Source organism: Ziziphus jujuba, chromosome 4 (genome assembly GCF_031755915.1).
Source record: "Ziziphus jujuba cultivar Dongzao chromosome 4, ASM3175591v1".
Taxonomy (NCBI): Eukaryota; Viridiplantae; Streptophyta; class Magnoliopsida; order Rosales; family Rhamnaceae; genus Ziziphus; species Ziziphus jujuba.
The window spans coordinates 18,105,441-18,124,985 of record NC_083382.1 but is presented as its reverse complement, the minus strand read 5'-3'; positions in this window follow the sequence as shown (position 1 = coordinate 18,124,985).

The window sequence follows — 19,545 nt, the reverse complement described above, 5'->3', positions numbered from 1 at the left end:
ACCCTTGAATCTTATGGAATCCTCTTCATTAATTCTTAATGGTGGATCTCCATTTCTCACTTTTGAATCTACCATGTTGGTATGCATAACACAAAAATAAAACAGAACGTTACCAAAATCACTCCCTTATGTGTTTCACTCAAACACGGTTTCAACACTCTTGTTTGCATACTAGTTTCTGCTTTTGATCCTCTTTTAAGCTCACACACTCTTGCCTTTTTCCACTCAAAGAATTAAATCAAAGTTCTAATTAAAATGCCCATAAAATAGAAATTAGATCACAAGTATGTTTTAATTAAACTTATCAACAAAACAGTAGCAATGTGCAAGCAATACCGAGTGAATTTTTAAACACCTAATTCTTGGCTTTTCTAAGCAAAAATAAGGCAATTTAATAAAGGAAATTTTGGAATCAATAAGAACTGGACCAGATGGTAAGAAATTAAGAATTCAAGAATAAAATTTAGAGAAAAAAAATCAAACACGAACAAGAATCAAATTGAACAAAAATATAAGATAGTTGTTGGGTGTTGATCTTTGTAATTCAAGTTTTTGTATCAAATCCTTTAACTAATTTCAATCCAAAAGTTTTAGCACCCAAAATTGAAATATCGAGCAGCAAAATTAAACTTCCAAAAACTCCAAATTTCACAATTTTCCAGCAAACAAATTTCCAACTCGAAATTCAACAAGTCGGCCTTTTGTGCAGTTTTTTTTTTTTTTTTTTGGTTTTTAATACTCGGCTTTTTTGTTTTTTTGTTTTTTTTTTTTTTGATCTGTTTTTTTTTTATATCACATATAGAACAATGCAACACAATTCCCAGCAGTACCAAAAACAACACAAATAGCAACTTAAACTCCAACAAATTACAAATTGGCAAATTATGTGAATTTCTATATGTTGCTGCAAATCCTCCTTTTTTTTTATATATTTACTCACAGAACTCCCAAAAAAAAAAAAAAAAAAAAGGAAAACTCCAGTAGCAAGAATCAACAACAAAAATTGCAATACCAACACCAAAATTCCACCAAACCCGAGACCTCACTCCAATAATAACAAATTGCACAATTTTTAGGTTTTTATGCAATATGCTTTCAAAACTCTCTTTTTTTTTCTTTTTCTTTTTTTTGCATATTTGAATGCAAATAATTAAGATTAAAAAAGCAAATAAAAATCAACAATAAACCAAATTAACAAGAACAATAATGAAAAACAACCAACAAATTGGAGAACAAAAAATACGGTAAAACAAAGAACCTAGTTTTGACTATGAATGAATTTTTTTTTTTTTAAGATGCAGAATGTGTAAAGGATGGATGAAACCTTAACCTATTGCTAAAATTGCAAATTGACACAAAACAAAATTAAACAAATAAAGATAAATTAAACTTAAACAAAATCTTGGCTCTAATACCAAATGATACGAACCTAGGTCAACATGCCCCTAAACCTGCATTATATTAGCCTGGATCTCAATTAAGTTCAAGTTCTTAAAGTGAAACCTTAACCCCTAAACAACATATGATTAGATACCTTGATATAATGAATATGCCACAATAGGTTATGGATGCCCTATTGATAAGTCAGAACTAAAACACACTCTATAATGGTGTTTTAGGTGTTCAAAGAGAACAAAGAGAATTCTATCTCACAAAATAAATACTGAATATTATTAAAGGTGTGTTCTTCCTCAAAAATAAGCCCTTAAATAGGCTAGATTCACAAAACAATAAACCCTAAAAATTTAGGTTAAAACCAGCCACCAAAGAGAAAAGGAAACATGGCGGCTGAAATTCACCTACTTTCCTAAACTAATTTGAATTAATTATTTCTTTTATTTTGAATTAGGAATTAATTAATTTACAATGAAAATAATAAAATAATAACTTTCCTAAGTTGATTTTTCTAGAAAATAAATAAATAGAAACCAAATATAAGATTAATTTCCTAAAATAAAAAGTCAAAATCAAATTTGGAAACTAGTTGACTAGTTTAACTACTAAGGTATTTTGACCAATTTTCAGCTTTTTTGAGCTCCAAATCAGCTTTTGTATGCCGTGTAGGATAAAAAATATGATTAACAGTGATTCCCACACATTTCCCCTTGATTGGAATAAGTCAAACGTGCTTAAACAAGAAGAAAAGTCAAAGCCAGAGGCTAAACAAAACATATTCGGCCAAATTGAGATGTTCTCCGTACGAGCTGTTTTTAGATGCTTTTGATTTAATAATACATGATTCCATGGCCTATTGGTGATATCCATTGCATCCAAGAATTGTTGGGTCCATTCATTGCTGCCTGGAGTCCATATTTGCACTAAAATAGCTACACGGGTCCGTAACGGCCTCCACTTGGATGCTTAGAACAGGCTTTGAATCTTTAGATATTGACTATCCCTTTTGAGAATTGATCACTCCTTGTATAAATGCAGGCAATTTGTCCTTAAATCTCTTGACTTGAGCCCTAGTGATTGACGTAGTCTTCATCCATATCGGGTCAGCACCCTAGTGGGTTGTTAGTTGTGCGGGTTCAGATAGATTCTCATCATTCCCTTCCTCTTGAAAATGATTTGCCCTCAAATCAAAATCATCATCTATAGTAAAAGGGGATAAGTCAGCAACATTAAATGAAGCACTAATACTATACTCACTCGATAAATCAAGTTTGTAAGCATTTTCATTAATCTGCTCCAAAACTTGAAAAGGTCCATCTCCACGCGGCATAAGTTTCGACTTTCTTTGTTTGAGAAACCTCTCTTTTAAATGTAACCAAATGCAATCTCCTAGGTCAAACACTGTCACAAAAAATCATAGAAATACAATTTATCTTTACATAATTCACACTTTTTAAAGTTAGCAAATAATCTCTCCTAAATTTTCAAATTTCCACTAAGTAAAGCTCTCAACAATCCAGATGAATTTCTATACAACAAAAGCATCTTTAAATACACATATTTATAAATAATGACCAGCAATGGTTTCTTACTCAAAATGGCTTTATTAACATCCCCACAACTAAGATAGAAATTTTTATTTTTCCTCTCTTTTCTTTCTTTTTCTTTTTCACTCACTGATTCCACTACTTTCACATCACTCTCAGCTTTTCCTCCCCTTTTCTCACTCTCGGCTTTAGCTTTGTTTTTCCACTCAATTTGGGTTTTAGAATACTTACCTGGTTGGTTTTGTTTGGTCTTGGCCCCTTGGATTGGAGTTGAAGCCCTGGGTGCCACACTAGTTCTTTCTTTAAGCTTTTCGGCCTCCCTCCTTTATTGCATTTAAAGTTGATCTCTAAATATCTCTCTTGGAGTTAATGGCTCCAACTTAACCTTTTTCCTTTTAAATTTAAAAATAATGGAATTCTCTCTTCCATAATGTATGCCATCCTTATCAAATTGCCATGGCCTACCCAATAAAATATGACCTGCATGCATAGGAACAACATCACACAATACAACATCCACATGATTATCAATGCTGAATGGCTTATTTATTTACTTTCATCTCTCCACTATCATTAAGCCATTGTAATCTATATGGTTCTGCATTTTTAATTGTTGCTACGCCTAATTTTCCCACCACAACATTACTAATTATATTTGCACAACTTACATTATCAATTATCATACTACAAATCTTACCTTGGATTTCACAATGAGTGTGGAAAATGTTCTCTCTTTGTATTTGATCCTCATCTTTGTTACGGTTAAGACTCTCCTAATCACCAAGTTCAATTCATCATGTGAAGCATTTATGGTCTTGGCTTCATCTTCAAGTTCTTCCTCTTCTTGCTCGGTTTCACCCCCACTTTCTTCACTTTCATATTTTAACTCACCATTACCTTTCAGCACCATGATTCTGCTATTCAGGCATTGACTAGAGATGTGTCCTCATCTTTGGCACTTAATATCATAAGTTCTAAAAGGTTTATGATCAGATTTACCTTCATTCCTTGGTGCTTGGATAGATTTGGCTTTGGCCTCCCTTTTTGGCCAATTGGTGCTTTCCTCACCTAGTTTCGGTTTTGGCTTGTAATAATACATTGGGTTGCCTCTCCAAGTACTTGGATTTGATCTCTCACTGCTTGAAACTCCTCCGATTCATGTACTTATGCCCCTTCTTTTAAATTGATTCTCAAGTTTGATAGCCACATGCAACATCTCTTCCAATTCCACATATTGTTACAATTCCAATTGGTTAGCTATCTCACGATTCAATCCACCTATAAACCGTGCCATATTTGCTTCTCTTTCTTCATTCATGCTCAATCTCATCATGAGCATCTCCATCTTCTTGTAATAATCCTCCATAGACCTACTACCTTGTGATAATGATTGGAGTTTTTGATGTAGCAACCTATGGTAACAAGTCGATACAAATCGCTTCCTCATGGCTCCTTTCATTTATCACCAAGTAGTAATCAATTCATCACCTACTCTCCTTTGGGGTATTTTGCTCATTAGTCCACTATTGAAGTACATAATGTCCAAATTCCATTGCTACCACTTTTACCTTCTTAGTCTCCAAACAGTTGTGACAATTGAAGATCATCTCCATATGCTCCTCCAGCTCTAGGTATACCTCCGGATCACTTTTTCCCATGAAAGGTGGTATGTTGACCTTAATATTTCCAAGATCATCATCCTCCTCCCTTGCTGGTCTCCCATGGTTTTTCCTTCCTTGGAGAGCATAGATGTCTTCAAAATCCTCCTCCAAATTATCACCATAATTTCCTCCTCAAAATCCTCCCTATCGTGTCCACGACCTCATCGACCTCGACCTCGGCCACCATGGAATTCTTGCCTCAAATTCGGCCCACCTTGTGATGTTTTCAACCTGTCCATCCTTTGATCTAGGTAATCAAAGTGAGCATTCATCCACTGTAATTGCTCCAAGACCGCTATCATGTCTGTGTTCCCAAAGCTCGAGAATCACCCTTAAATCCTTTGAATTCCTCTTCATTATTTCTTAATGGTGGATCTCCACTTCTCACCCTTGAATCTGCCATGTTAGTATTCATAACACAAAAATAAAATAGAACGTCACTAAAATCACTCCCTTATGTGTTTTACTCAAACAAGGTCTCAACACTCGTGTTTGCACATTAGTTTCAGCTTCTGACCCTTTTTTGATACGAACCTACTATGACCTGTGCCTAAATCCGTATTATATTAGTCCGGATCTAATTATGTTCAAGTTCTAATGGTCACTTCAACCCCTGACCAACATGTGATTAGAAACTTTGATATAATAAACATGCCACAATAGGTGATGGATATCCTATTAATAAGTCAAATTAAAACATTCATTCACTAATGGTGTTTTAGGTGTTCAAAGAGAACAAACAGAATTCTATCTCACAAATAATTTTCTGTATAAATAATGTACTGAATATTATTGAGAAAATAAGCCCTTAAATAGGCTAAAAAAGTTACAAAATAAATCGTTAATTATCTAGGTAAAACCGACCACCAAAGAATAGGAAACCTAGCTTGGCTGAAATTCACCTCCTTTCCTAATCTAATTTGGATTAATTAATTTCTTTATTTTCAATAGGAATTAATTAATTTACAATTAAAATAATAGAATAATAAATTTCCTAAGTTGATTTTTCCAGCAAATAAATAAATAGAAACCAAATAAAAAACTAATTTCCTAAAACAAAAAGTCAAAATCAAATTAGGAAACTAGTTGACTAGTTTGACTACTAAGGTATCTTTGACCAATCTCCAGGTTGTTTGGGCTCCAAATCAGTTTCCATATGCCATGTAGGATTCCAAATATGATTAATATTGATTCTTACACGTTTCCTCTTGATTGGAATAAGTCAAACATGCTTGACCAAGAAGAAAAGTCAAAGTCAGCGGCTAAATAGCACATTTTCAGTCAAATTGAGATGCTATCTGTACAAGTCCTTTTTAGATGCTTTTGATTCTGCCTTGACTGGATTCCATGTCCTCTTAATGATATTCATTGATTTAATGAAGTGTTGTAATCATTCCTTGCTGCCTGGAGTCCAAATTTGCATGAAAACAGCTAGCCGGGTCTATATCGTCTTCCACCACTCGGATGCTTAGAACAGGCTTTGTATCTTTGGATATGGACAAGATCTTTTAAGAATTAACTAATCTATGTATAAATGCTCCCAGTTGTCCTTAAACCTCTTGGCTTGAGCTCTAGTGATCGGCCCAGTCTTCATCCGTATTGGGTTAGCACCCTAGCCGGTAGTCAATTGTGCGGGCACGAGCAATTTCTCATCATCTTTTAAGCTTACACACTCTTGCCTTTTTCCACTAAAAGAATTAACTCAAAGTTATAATTAAAACACCCACAAAATATCAATTAGATCACAAGTATGTTTTAATTAAACTTATCAACAAAACAGTAGTAAAAAGTAAGCAATACCAAGTGAATTTTTAAACGCCAAATTCTCGGCTTTTTTAAGCAAAAATAAGGCAATTTAACAAAGGAAATTTTGGAATAAATAAGAACTGGACCAGATGGTAAGAAATTAAGAATTCAAAAATAAAATTTAAAGAAAGAAATTCAAACACGAACAAGAATCAAATTGAACAAAAATATAAGATAGTTGTTGGATGTTGATCTTTGTAATTCAAGGTTTTGTATCAAATCCTTTAACAAATTTTAATCCAAAAATTTTAGCACCCAAAATTCAAATATCCTACAGCAAAATTAAACTTCCAGAAACTCCAAATTTCACAATTTTCTAGCAAACAAATTTCCAAATCCAAATTTAACAAGCCGAAATTTTGGGTAATTTTTTTTTTAATACTCAGCTTTATTTTTTTTTTTTATCTATACTCTTTTTTTTATATCACAAATAGAACAATGCAACACAATTCCCAGCAGTACCAAACACAACACAAGCAGAAACTTAAACTCCAACAAAAATCAAACCATGGGCAAATTTTGTGAATTTGTATATGTTGCTGCCAATCCTCCTTTTTTTTAATTCACTCACAAAACTTAAAAAAAAAAAAAACTCCAGTAGCAAGAATGAACAACAAAAATTGCAATGCCAACACCAAAATTCCACCAAACTCGAGACCTCACTCCAATAATAACAAATTGTACAATTTTTAGGTTTTTATGCAATATGCTTTCAAAACTCTCTTTTTTTTCTTTTTACTTTTTTTTGAATATTTGAATGCAACTAATTAAGATTAAAAGAGCAAATAAAAATCAATAATAAACCAAACTAACAAGAACAATGATGAAAAATAACCAACAAACTAGAGAACAAAAAAATATGGTAAAACAAAGAACCTAATTTCGGCTACAAATGAATTTTTTTTTTTTTTTAAGATGCAGAACTTGTAAAGGATGGATGCAACCTTAACCTAATGCTAAAATTTCAAATTGACACAAAACAAAATAAAACAAATAAAGATAAATCAAACCTAAACAAAATCTTAGCTCTAATACCAAATGATATGAACCTAAATCAACATGCGCCTAAACCGGTATTATATTAGCCCGGATCTCAATTAAGTTTAAGTTTTTATGGTGAAACCTTAACCCTTAACCAACTTTTGATTAGAGACCTTGGTATAACTAAGATGCAACATTAGGTTATGGATGCCCTAATGATATGTCAAAACTAAAACACACTCTATAATGGTGTTTTAGGTGTTCAAAGAGAACAAAAAGAATTCTTTCTCACAAAATAAATTCTGAATATTATTAATTCTTCCTTAAAAAGAAGCCCTTAAATATGCTAGAGTCACAAAATAATAAACCCTAAAAATTTAGGTTAAAACCGGCCACCAAAGAGAAAAGGAAACATGTTAGCTGAAATTCACCTACTTTCCTAAACTAATTTGTATTAACTAATTCTTTTATTTTGAATTAGGAATTAATTAATTTACAATGAACATAATAAAATAATAAATTTCCTAACTTGATTTTTCCAGCAAATAAATAAATAGAAGCCAAATATAAGACTAATTTTCTAAAACAAAAAGTCAAAATCAAATTTGGAAACTAGTTGGCTAGTTTGGCTACTAAGGTATCTTGACCAATTTCCAGCTTGTTTGAGCTCTAAATCAGCTTTCATATACCATTTATAATGCCAAATATGATTAATAATGATTCCCACACGTTACCCCTTGATTGGAATAAGTCAAACTTGCTTGAATAAGAAGAAAAGTCAAAGTCAGTGGCTAAACAGCACATTTTCGGCCAAATTGAGATGTTGTCCGTACAAGCTTGTTTTAGATGCTTTTCATTATGCCTTGACATGATTCCACAGCCTCTTTTTGATATCCATTGAATCCAAGAAGTGTTGGATCCATTCACTGCTTCTTACAGTCCATATTTGCACTAAAACAGCTATCCGGGTCAGTAATGGCCTCCACCATTTGGATACTTAAAACAGGCTTTGAATCTTCAAGTATTGGTAAGTCCTATTGAAAATTGATCACTTACTGTATAAATACATCTAGGTTGTCCTTAAATCTCTTGGCTTGAGCCCTAGTGATCAGCCCAGTCTTTATCTATATCGAGTCAGCACCCCAGCAGGGTGTCCGTTGTGTAGGTTCGGGCGAATTCTTATCAATTTGCATGCTGTATACAAAAATTGCCTTTGTTAATTTCCTTGCAATTGAATAGTAAAGCCGATAGTTAGGTTTCTAAATTCACTTGGAATTCACTTGCTTTTGGTTTCTGTTTTATTAATAGATTTAATTATAAGGTATTTGTGATCTAGTTACTGTTTAGGACTTTGAGATAATTTTTAGAGTGGAAACAAATAAGAGAGTGTGAGCTTAAAAGAGTGTCAAAAGCCAAAACTAGTGTGAAAGTACAAGTGAATGAGACCTTGCTTGAATGATACATGTGAAGGAGTGAACTTCGGTGAGGTTTTTTGCATTATTTCACTAACATGACATATTCAAGAATAAGAAGTGGAGGTGACTCCATAAGATGAAAGGTTAGGGCAAGGTTCAACTAAAGAGAACAAAGTTTATAAGTTTATGGAAATTGATTTTGGGTGATGTTGTACTCAGCTTCTTTTGATTAAGATGCTGGAAAATTTTCCAGCAAAGCCAGTTTGGTTTTTCTCTTGGTTTCAATAAGGAAACTAAGGTATTTTTCTTCCAAAATCAACACACACTTTCATCGAAATATTGTACATATTTAAAGCCAAAAAAATGCTGTGAAAGTATACCATGGCCGGTCATATAGACCAATGTTTTACAAGTACTTCATGGTGAAGCAAAACACGTGTAAAGTCATTTTATCACATGCTTCTTAGTTTGTTGACAATGTTGTTGCCTCATTAAGCGCTTCAGGTTGAAGTAGTCCTCATGCATGATGACACATGTCCTCACATGCATTGGATGAGAGAGAGGCTAAATGGTTGAGCTCCATATCACCAAGTAGCTTCCATGTCACCATCCTTGTCACCAAGGTGCTTTCCATGTCATCAAGATGCTTAAATTTCCTAAACTTCCTAAAACCCTAATTTGTCTAATACACTTTAATTAACACATTTTGGTGTCTTTGTGCACCAACTTAACAAGCCTCGATTACACAAAATGACTTTAACAAAGTATAAAACAAAACACAAAACAAAGTATGAAAGTTGATGTGATTCCGCCCCGAGCCCGCTCCACCGATAACCCACTGGGTGCTGACTTGACACGGATGAAGACTAGGCCAATCACAAGAGCTCAAATTAAGAGATTTAAGGACAAACTGGGAGTATTTATACAGGGGGTAATCAATCTCAACAGAGCTTGTCCATACTTGAAGATACAAAGCCTACTCTAAGCATCCAAGTGGTGGAAGCCGATATGGACCCGGGTGACGGTTTTGGTACATTTTTGGAGTCCAGGAAGCATGAAATGGTTCCAATGCTTTATGGGTTCAATACATATGCCTAATATGTCATGGAATCAAGTTAAAGCAGCCTCAAATGCAATCAAAAAAGGCTTGTACGGACAGCTTCAACAATTTGGCCGAATTTGCTGTATTGCTTGCTGGCTTTACTGTATTTTACTGTATTAGCCTTTTCTTATTTTTCCAAGCATGGGCAACGTGTGGGCCTTCATATTCAGCTTATTTGGTACCCTAAAAAGCATCTAGAAGCTGATTTGGAGCTCAATTTGGTCAAAGATTGGTCAAAGTCAACCTAGTCAATAAGCTAGTATTATAGTTTCCTAATTTGATTCTACTTTTTGTTTTAGGAAACTTCCATTACTTTTTAGTTTTTATTTATATATTTGGTTGACAAATAAGTTTAGGAAAGTTATTAATTTATTATTTCCATTGTAAATTAATTAATTCCTAATTCAAAATAAAGGAATTAATTAATCAAATTTAGTTTAGGAAACTTAGTTTAGGACATATTAGAATTCGGCCAAGTTTCCTAATTCCTATAGGAGTCCGGTTTTGAATTAATTTTTTAGTGCTTATTTTGTTTCTTTCAAAGCCTATTTAAAGGCTTATTTTTCAATAAGAAAACAACTTTGATTTGATAAAGAAAATACTTGTAAGATTAATTATCTCTTTGTTCTTTGAGAACACCTAAAACACCATTAGAGAATTGGTTGTTTTAGCTTGACTTATCAATAGGTTTTCCATCCCCTATTGTGGCGTCTACATTATACCAAGGTTTCTAACCACAGGTTGGTTAGGGGTTGAGGTCCATTCCATTAGAACTTGAACTTAATTAAGATCCAGGCTAATATAATACGGGTTTAGGAGCAGGTCGTCCTAGGTTCGTATCAAAAGTGACCCTAGGCCAAGGCACCTTGCTTTATCTCGGGTTTGTCTTGTTCATGGCTAACATTGCCATGATTTTCTAACACTCCTCCTTAGCAATGTTAGGCATGATATGTAGAAGACTCCTAAGCATTTGAAGTATTTCTTTTGGCAAAGGTTTTATGAGAACATTTTGGTTTCTTCATTTCTTTCAGCCTTTTGGATGCTATGATACTTCACAAGGATGTGCTTGGTCTTCTGTGTTGTACTGGATTTTTGGTGATGTCAATGGCTGAAGTGTTGTAACAATAAATGATGGTTGCGTTGGTTTGCTTGATCTCCAAACCTAAGAAGTAATTCATTAAGCCAAGGTCAAACATTTTAAATGTTTCTTTTAGTTTGTCTTTAAACTTTTGAATGCCTTCGATGTTGCAACCTATTATAAGCAAATCATTAACATAAAGATAGATTACCATTTGGTCTTCATGTAAGCTGGCTTTGATATAGAGATTAGGCTCATTATCACTTCTTGAAAAGCCTTCATGAGTGAGGTATTCATCAATTCTCGCATACCAAGCTCTTGGAGCTTGTTTGAGCCCGTATAAAGCTTTATGAAGCTTGTATACTTTTTCCTCCTCTCCTTCACATCCAAGTGATATATTTTCCATAAATTGTTGGCTGCACATGCAAGTAAAAGCCAAATAGTTTCATGTCTTGCCATAGGTGCAAAGGTCTCCATGTAGCCTAATCCATATTGTTGAATGTATCTCTTTACAACCAGCCTTGCTTTGTATTTGTTTAAGGTGCCATCAGGGTTTAGTTTGGATCTAAACAACCATTTAACACCTATAACATGTCCTTTCTTTAGTCTCGGCACCAAATTCCAAGTTTTGTTCTTTTCTATCATGTGAAGCTCCTCCTCCATTGCAGCTTGCCATTCTTTGTGTTGTGAAGCTTCACTATATGTTGTATGATCAGCTGTTACCATCCTTGCAGTTGCATAAAGTTTAACAATTGATTTTGTGCCTCTCTTCCCCACATGATCTTCACTGGCCAAATCATCATCATCATCATCATCATTGACAATATCAAGGTCACTTTGATCCGTGGAAGTAGTTCTTGATTGAATATAAGTGTTCGCTTCCACTTTATGCTCTTTCCAACTCCTATATGAGTTCTCACTATAACAACATCTCTAGAAACAACAACCTGCATCTCAGACACATCAAATATTCTATAGCCCTTTGAAATCGAGTATAGCCAACAATTATGCCAATATTTGCTTTCTTGTCTAATTTGGTTCTTTTAGGCCATGTACATGCATATAACAAATACTTCCAAAGACTTTTAAGTGAGTAATTGAAGGTTTAAAACCATACCACAATTCATTTGGACTTTTAGACTCAATTGCCTTACTTGGACGTCAGTTTAAAAGGTATACACTTGTGTTGGCACATTCGGCCCAAATTTTCTTGGGCAAGCACTTCTCGAGCAGCAAGCATCTTGATATCTCCATGATGGTTCTATTCTTCCTTTCACTAACTTTATTTTGTTATGGTGTATATGGAGTTATGAGTCTATGTATGATTCCACTTAGCTTGCAAATATCTTGAAAAGCTCCGGAAATATACTCACCACCATTGTCGGTTCGGATTACCTTGATGGTTATTTGTGCTTGGATTTCCACAAGTGTTTTGAACTCTCCAAATGTGGGTGTTGCTTCTAATTTATGTTTGAGGAAGTATATCCAGCATTTTCTTAAATAATCATCAATAAAGATGATAAAATACATCCTGCCTGCATGACTTGCTTCATTTATTGGTCCACACAAATCTGAATGCACCAATTGTAATTTTTCCTTTGCTTTGCCAAGTGTTGTCAAAGGAAATGGTTGTCCTTTAATTTTGCTAAGTTGACATGTTTGGAAAACAGCTTCAACTTCTTGGATTTATGGTAAATGATCAACTATTTGTTGAGATTGCATTTGTTTAATAGTTGCATAGTTGTAGTGGCCAAGCCTCCTATGCCATAATTCCGAATCTTCATGGACTTTGCTTCTCATAGCAAATTGATTTTGTTAAGTGAAATCAATCACAAGGTTGTTATCTTTCATATGGACAAGTAATAAAACTTTTCCATCCTTAGATATTTCACAATTTGTATCTGAAAACTTCAAATTGTATCCTTTCTTCATAAGTTGTAGCACATTTAGCAAGTTCTCAAACATATTTGGTACATACAAGACATTAGTGATTAAAATTGTACCTTTGGTGTTTTAATAACCAAATATCCATTTCCTTGTACCTGCTAGAGAATCATGGCATTGTTAGCCATGAACTATGCAAACTCGAGACCAAAACAAGACAAATCCAAGAAGAAGTAAGGTACCTTAGCCGAGGGGTTATCTTCTAAGTTTGCTTTGTATTTTTGAATTTTTGTTTGTATTTTGTCCTAGCAATCTAAACTAGATAATTTAGTGCATAAAGACACCAAAATGCTTAAATTAAAATGTATTAGTTAAATTAGGATTTTAGAAACCTAAGCACCTTATGACATGGAAAGCACCTTGGTGACAATGATGGTGACATCGAAGCTACTTGGTGGCATGGAGCTCAATCATTCGGTCTCTCTCTCATCCAATGCATGTAAGGACATGTGTCATTATGCATGAGGACTACTTCAACATGAAGCACTCAATGAGGCAGCAACACTTGTCAACAAACTAAGAAGTATGGTGGAAAGTTACTTTGCAAGTACTTCATGGTGAAGCAAAACACATGTATAAAGTCATTTTATCACATGGTCCTTATGTTGACAAGTGTTGCTGCCTCATTGAGTGCTTCAGGTTAAAGTGGTCCTCATGCATGATGACATATGTCCTCACATGCATTGGATGAGAGAGAGGCCAAATGGTTGAGCTCCATGTCACCATCCTTGTCACTATGAGGTTAAGCATTACTCCAGTGGAAGCAATCTTAGGATAAGTGACCCTGGAAAGTTTGAACAAAAATCCCATATTATCTAGAGTATAATAACTAACATGGTGACAATATCGATGGAGCAAAAAAGTAAGACACTAATGGGGGAAAGGTGTTACATATACATATAACTACACATAAGATACATGTGTATCCTATAGGGTTTACGGTTTCAATAAAAAATAATAGAATCCTAAAATAGAGACAATATCAATAGAGCAAAAAAGTGGGATGCTAGTAAGGGTAGAGCGTGATAAATATATATATATATTACTACTGAGACAAATGTGTATGATAAAGGATTTAGGCTTTCAATAAAACAATAGAATATTGACTAGTTGATATGTAACACATGCAAATAACAGATCTATGTATTTTGGTCATCGATGAATCATTTACCTAACACATACTAACAAGGAATCAGGGCATGTTAGGGAAAACCTTTACCATACAGACAAAGAACAAATCAAAGTACAAAGGGCATGTAAATAACCAAAACCTTGCCTCAACTATTTAACAAAGACATTCAACACCAACTAGGAGGAAAAGTCATAACACTCATCAATATCACATAATTGTCATCATATTCAATCACAATTCTGACTTTGATCTTCGGTGAAAAAACCAAATCCATACGTTTAAACTTTTCTTTCTCTAAACAATGATAAACCCCTTGGCCATTCAATCCACAATTCTAACTTTGATCTTTGGTGACAAAACCAAATCCATACATTTAAACTTGCCTATCCCCGAACAATGATTAACCCTATAGCCATGAAACAACATGCCTGTCTCCCCAAGTGATCAATCCAAGATCACAGGACAACCCCATCTCCAGTCCTTATGTTGGCCATACTAGATTTAGTACTAAATCTAGAAATCTAAAACAATTACATCACTTATATTTATTCATAATCAAATCATAACAAATCATATCCATATCCATACCTATCCACATAACCAAAATCCTTAAACATCTACCATAACTCAGTATCCTTTCAAAAATAGTTTTCAAAATCAAAAGCAATGCATATTTAATGAGTGTTAATATTTCCAATTTATGGTCCTTGATTATGCTTGTTATTTGATATTTTCTTAGCAATATATGCTTAATTAGAAAAATATCTTTTGATTTCACTATTTTACTATATTTAGATAAAAGATTAAAAGTTGCTATTTTGAGGCTATTTTGGATTATTTTTAAAAGAAATACGGAGAGATACATTTTATAGTACATTAATGAAGCTAATTTGCTGATTTTCTACTTTGGTCGTGATTTGCAGAAGATTGATAATTTACTTTAAAGATTTGTATATTTAATCTCTTCTGTATTTTATTGTATTGAAGATACTAGTATAGTAGTTACAATTTTGATCATATCCAGAATACAAATGGAATTTTTTAATCATTCTCTTTTAAGAATTTTTAAAGACATTAAGGATTATCTCTACAAAATTTCATGGCCAGATGATGAAGGAATCAATGCCAGCTTCCATTTGAAGTTAACACATCTCCACAAACTTAGTATTTTTGGAGTTCTATTTTATTGAAGTCTCCACTAAAGGATCCAATGAGCCTAGCTTAATTTCTTGCATAGTTTGGAAGGTTAATGTATTCAAGCCTAAATTCATGTAATTATCTATTCAAAACTCAAACCCTAATTCGTATTTAAAGTTCAATAGCGTAGTTCCTTAGTGTCCAAGTAAAGGATATTAATTATTTATTTTTAGGATATTAATTGGCATTCCTAATTTGTAGGAGCTAGAGATATTATTAGATGTTATTTTATTTTTATTGTTTTAGAAAATTAGGAATATTTAAAGGTTTGTATTTTCACATTAAAAAAAAAAGGTCTTCTCCTCGCTATAGAAGCAATAGCCAACACCTACAGCCACCATCCTCTCTCTCTTTCATGCCATCATCATAACCATTCTACCATTGAAGTAGCTTGTTAGAAGTTTGAAAAATCTATAAGAAGAAGATTGAAGTAGGATTAGGAAAGAAAGATAGTACAGACTTCAAGAACTTTATTGTGTTTGCATAATCTCTTCAATCCATACCTCTTTGCAGTCTTAATTTACCTAGTATTGTAGATTTTGGACCACAAGCATAGATTTCAAATATTCAATTTAACTAGCATTTTTTTAATTTTGTTTCATTTTCTATTTAATGATATTAGTTTTTTTTTTTTTTTTTTAGGTAATATTCAATTGATGTTTACAACATTGATCAATCTAATATGATCATTAGATCTAAACAACAAAAATGTAAACTAATTAAACAAACTTTCTTGTATTTGATAATTATTTTGGTAAACTAATTAAACCAACTTTCTTGTGCTTGATTATTGTTTAGTCCTTTAACCATTTTAATTACTCGTATACTTGCTAATGGAAATCTCAAGATAATATTTTCTAAGACTAGTTTAATAGTAGTTTTTATAAAACAGGTTCATATACTATGCTCAAATGCATACTTATGCATGATACCATATGCTTACAAGGCTTTATGCCTTTTCATACATATACCAAATATCTAATATAGTAATTCCAAAATAATAATAACAATAACAATAACAATAACATTACAAACAGTAAAACAGAAAGTGTACAATAAAGCTAACACTAATCACATACAAATTTCTACATACCATGCTCATGAATGCATGAATGTAATACACCACACCGTATACATATAGATATATTATGGAAACTAATTAGGGTATAGAAAAATCCCATTCATAGTTTAAACAAATGACACCTATTCAATGAAAGGGCTTCATGTTTAGTTCCATTCAAATGGGTGCTTCTTTATCTATTATTGTACCAATGCTCTAATTAGTAACCAAGCTACCATCCTTAATCCAAAATGCAATCACTTAAAAACTAGAAAAGTGAACCATACAAATATTTATCTTCTCTTTATAAGTTACTAAGTTTCAAACTCAAGCAGTACACCATTCTAACCTTCTCAAACGAAAACACACTCTTAGAACTAAGGAATGAAAAACCATATATTTCATTATTTCTATTATATATTATTCAAATAAGCTCAAACAATACTCCCTTCATCTAAAGTTTTTTTCCTACCAAACTTTCATTTTACTTCCCACCAAAACTTCCAAACTATTAAGTTTGGTGCCCTGCAAAAAACACTGAACCATTCTCACCAAACAAAATAAACCAAAAATCCAACAATCCAAATGAAAACAATTAACTTGTAAGTTAAGAAACAAATTTTTTAACCTCCAAGACAAAGTATAATTCCAAAAGCATATGCAAGCTTTAACAAAATTCAACCACAAGGTCAAATATTTAGGTATCAAAATAACTTTAGAAATTCTATAAGTTTAAAAGATAAGTCCAAAATTCATCCATTTAAGAAAATCCAATTCTTAACCTCATAATAAAAATAACTTAATCCCACTAGTCTTCCAAAGTAAAAGAATATTTCCACTTAACCTTATTAGTCCCTATACTACTACTTAATTATCTAAAATTCTTCTAATAAAATTAGAAATTTAACCTTAACCTTATTACTTAGAAACTAGAGTTGTATTTATCCCAAAAAAAAAAAAATCCAAAATCTCATTTAATCACTTTAAACTTACAAATATTGCACTTATTATCAATATTAATCATCCAAGTCAACAAATCCAAATATAATGTCAAATACAACACTTCAAATTCATCATTCAAATATCCAAGCCATGGCCACACATAAACAAGTAATAAAATCCTTTAATAATTCAACTTCCAATATTAACGTTAACTCCAAAAACACGAATCTAAATCCACTTACCTTTTACTCCATGATTCTTCCATCACAACACCAACAATCATATACTCAAGTACCCAACACATACATTTCCAAGCCACAATGTAACACCCCGATCTAAAAAAAAGCCCCGAATTTGAATTATTGACCAAATTTGATAAGGTTGACTGATGTTGACCAATTGGGTTCCACGGCTGAGTTTTTATTGCGAGAGGGATATTGACCAACTTACCATGGTGAAGTACTCGTCTATACAAGTTCGTAGACTAGTATTAGGCCAAAATCGAAGCTAAGGTTAGAAAGTTATGGTCCAAACAAAATGTGACCCAAACTAATCAGTGAATTCGGAGTTGACTTTTTATCTATATAGATTTTGATGTTAACCCATATACTATGTGATAGTGCTTGTTACTATAAGTTCGTAGACTGGTGCATATTTAATTTGAACCTATAGCTTAGAGGATATGGGTCTGTAAAGTTGGGATCAACATTTTTGCATAGTTATTACAAGCATGTTGAGGAATTTTTCAAAAAAATGCCCAAAGGATGCTTTGTGTCAGCAATCCATGGGTGCCACATGGACTCTTCCCTCTTCTTCTTCTTCCCTTTCCCTTTCTCTCTCCTCAGGCTAAAAATCAGTTTCTCTTTCCTCTCTCTCTCTCTCTCTTCTCTCTCTCTCTCTCCCCCTCTCTCTCTCTTCCTCCTCTAGTTGGTCGAAAATGATGAACCTTCGGCCACTCAAAAAGGACATACATCGACCACTGGCATAACCCAGTTGCCAATGAGATCAGCTGCCAAATTTCACGGTCGGCTGGTCGGAAACGAGCCTAGATCGGTGATGGAAACCGATGGTGGTGGATTCTTTTTCTCCAACTAATCCACCATGCTCCTGTATGCCCAGGTAGTACCACCCCCACCGTCTGATAGCCCATCGTGTCAGATTCATCGAGGTGTGGTCCGATCAACTGGGAAGCCATTGATGCACTGGAAAATGGCCATGGAAGCCGACGACGGACACACGATCCAACCACCAGATTTTAGCCATTTTTGGCCTCATTCTCGGTCCCTTCCCCTTAATTTGAGCCTCTTGAAGCTAATGGTGGCCTTTGTTTTGCTTAATTTGAGCTCGTTTATGGCACACAAAGGGGGCAAGTCGGTAGCGGTTTCCCACGAGAATTTCAGCCACTGCCGGTGACGTCAAGTTCAATGTAGTTTAGTATCACGTTGTTTATATCTCTAGCTTTCCATTGGTACCTGGTTTATGAATTATGGTGGTATATTTGAAAAGTCACTATTTTTTAGTGAATTTTTGTATTTAGTGTGAAAATAATGTGAAATTGCATATATATATATATATATATATGTGGGTGTGTGTGTGTGTGTGTTTAGATGTATATGTACATGTGTATGTGCGTGTATGTTTGTGAATACATATACATTTATATTTATATGTATGTGAAAATGTATATATATATATATATATATTGAGAGTGTATGAATGTATACATGTATATATAATTGTTTAGATATATTTTGTTAAGAGCTTTTGTATATACATGTGAAAATATATTTATGTGAACAATTACACTTATTTAAAATATGTTTATTAAAGGTTTGTATGCATATATTTAAATGTAAGAATATATATATGAATATATGTATGGATATCTATAGATGAATATATATATATATATATATGTATATGAATGAGCACATACTTGCAAAAAGGTTGTACATATGTCTGTGTCTGTGAATGTATATTTTGTGTTATTTAACATTTTGAGAACTATTATGTATGTTTTAAAAATTAGGAAAATTGTTATTTAAATTTTATTATGCTAAATATATTTATTATATGGCTTTGGAGAAATTATTTGTGATTATTTATTATTGAAAGTATTATTAAAATTTAGTCTTATATTTATTTTGCATAATAAAATATATTTGTGTGAAATCAAGTTATATGTAAATTCTATGTGATTTAATATAATTTTTGCATATATAAATTTTAATGATTTAAGAAGAATAATAAATTTTAGTGTATAAAATATATTATGTGTTTAGATA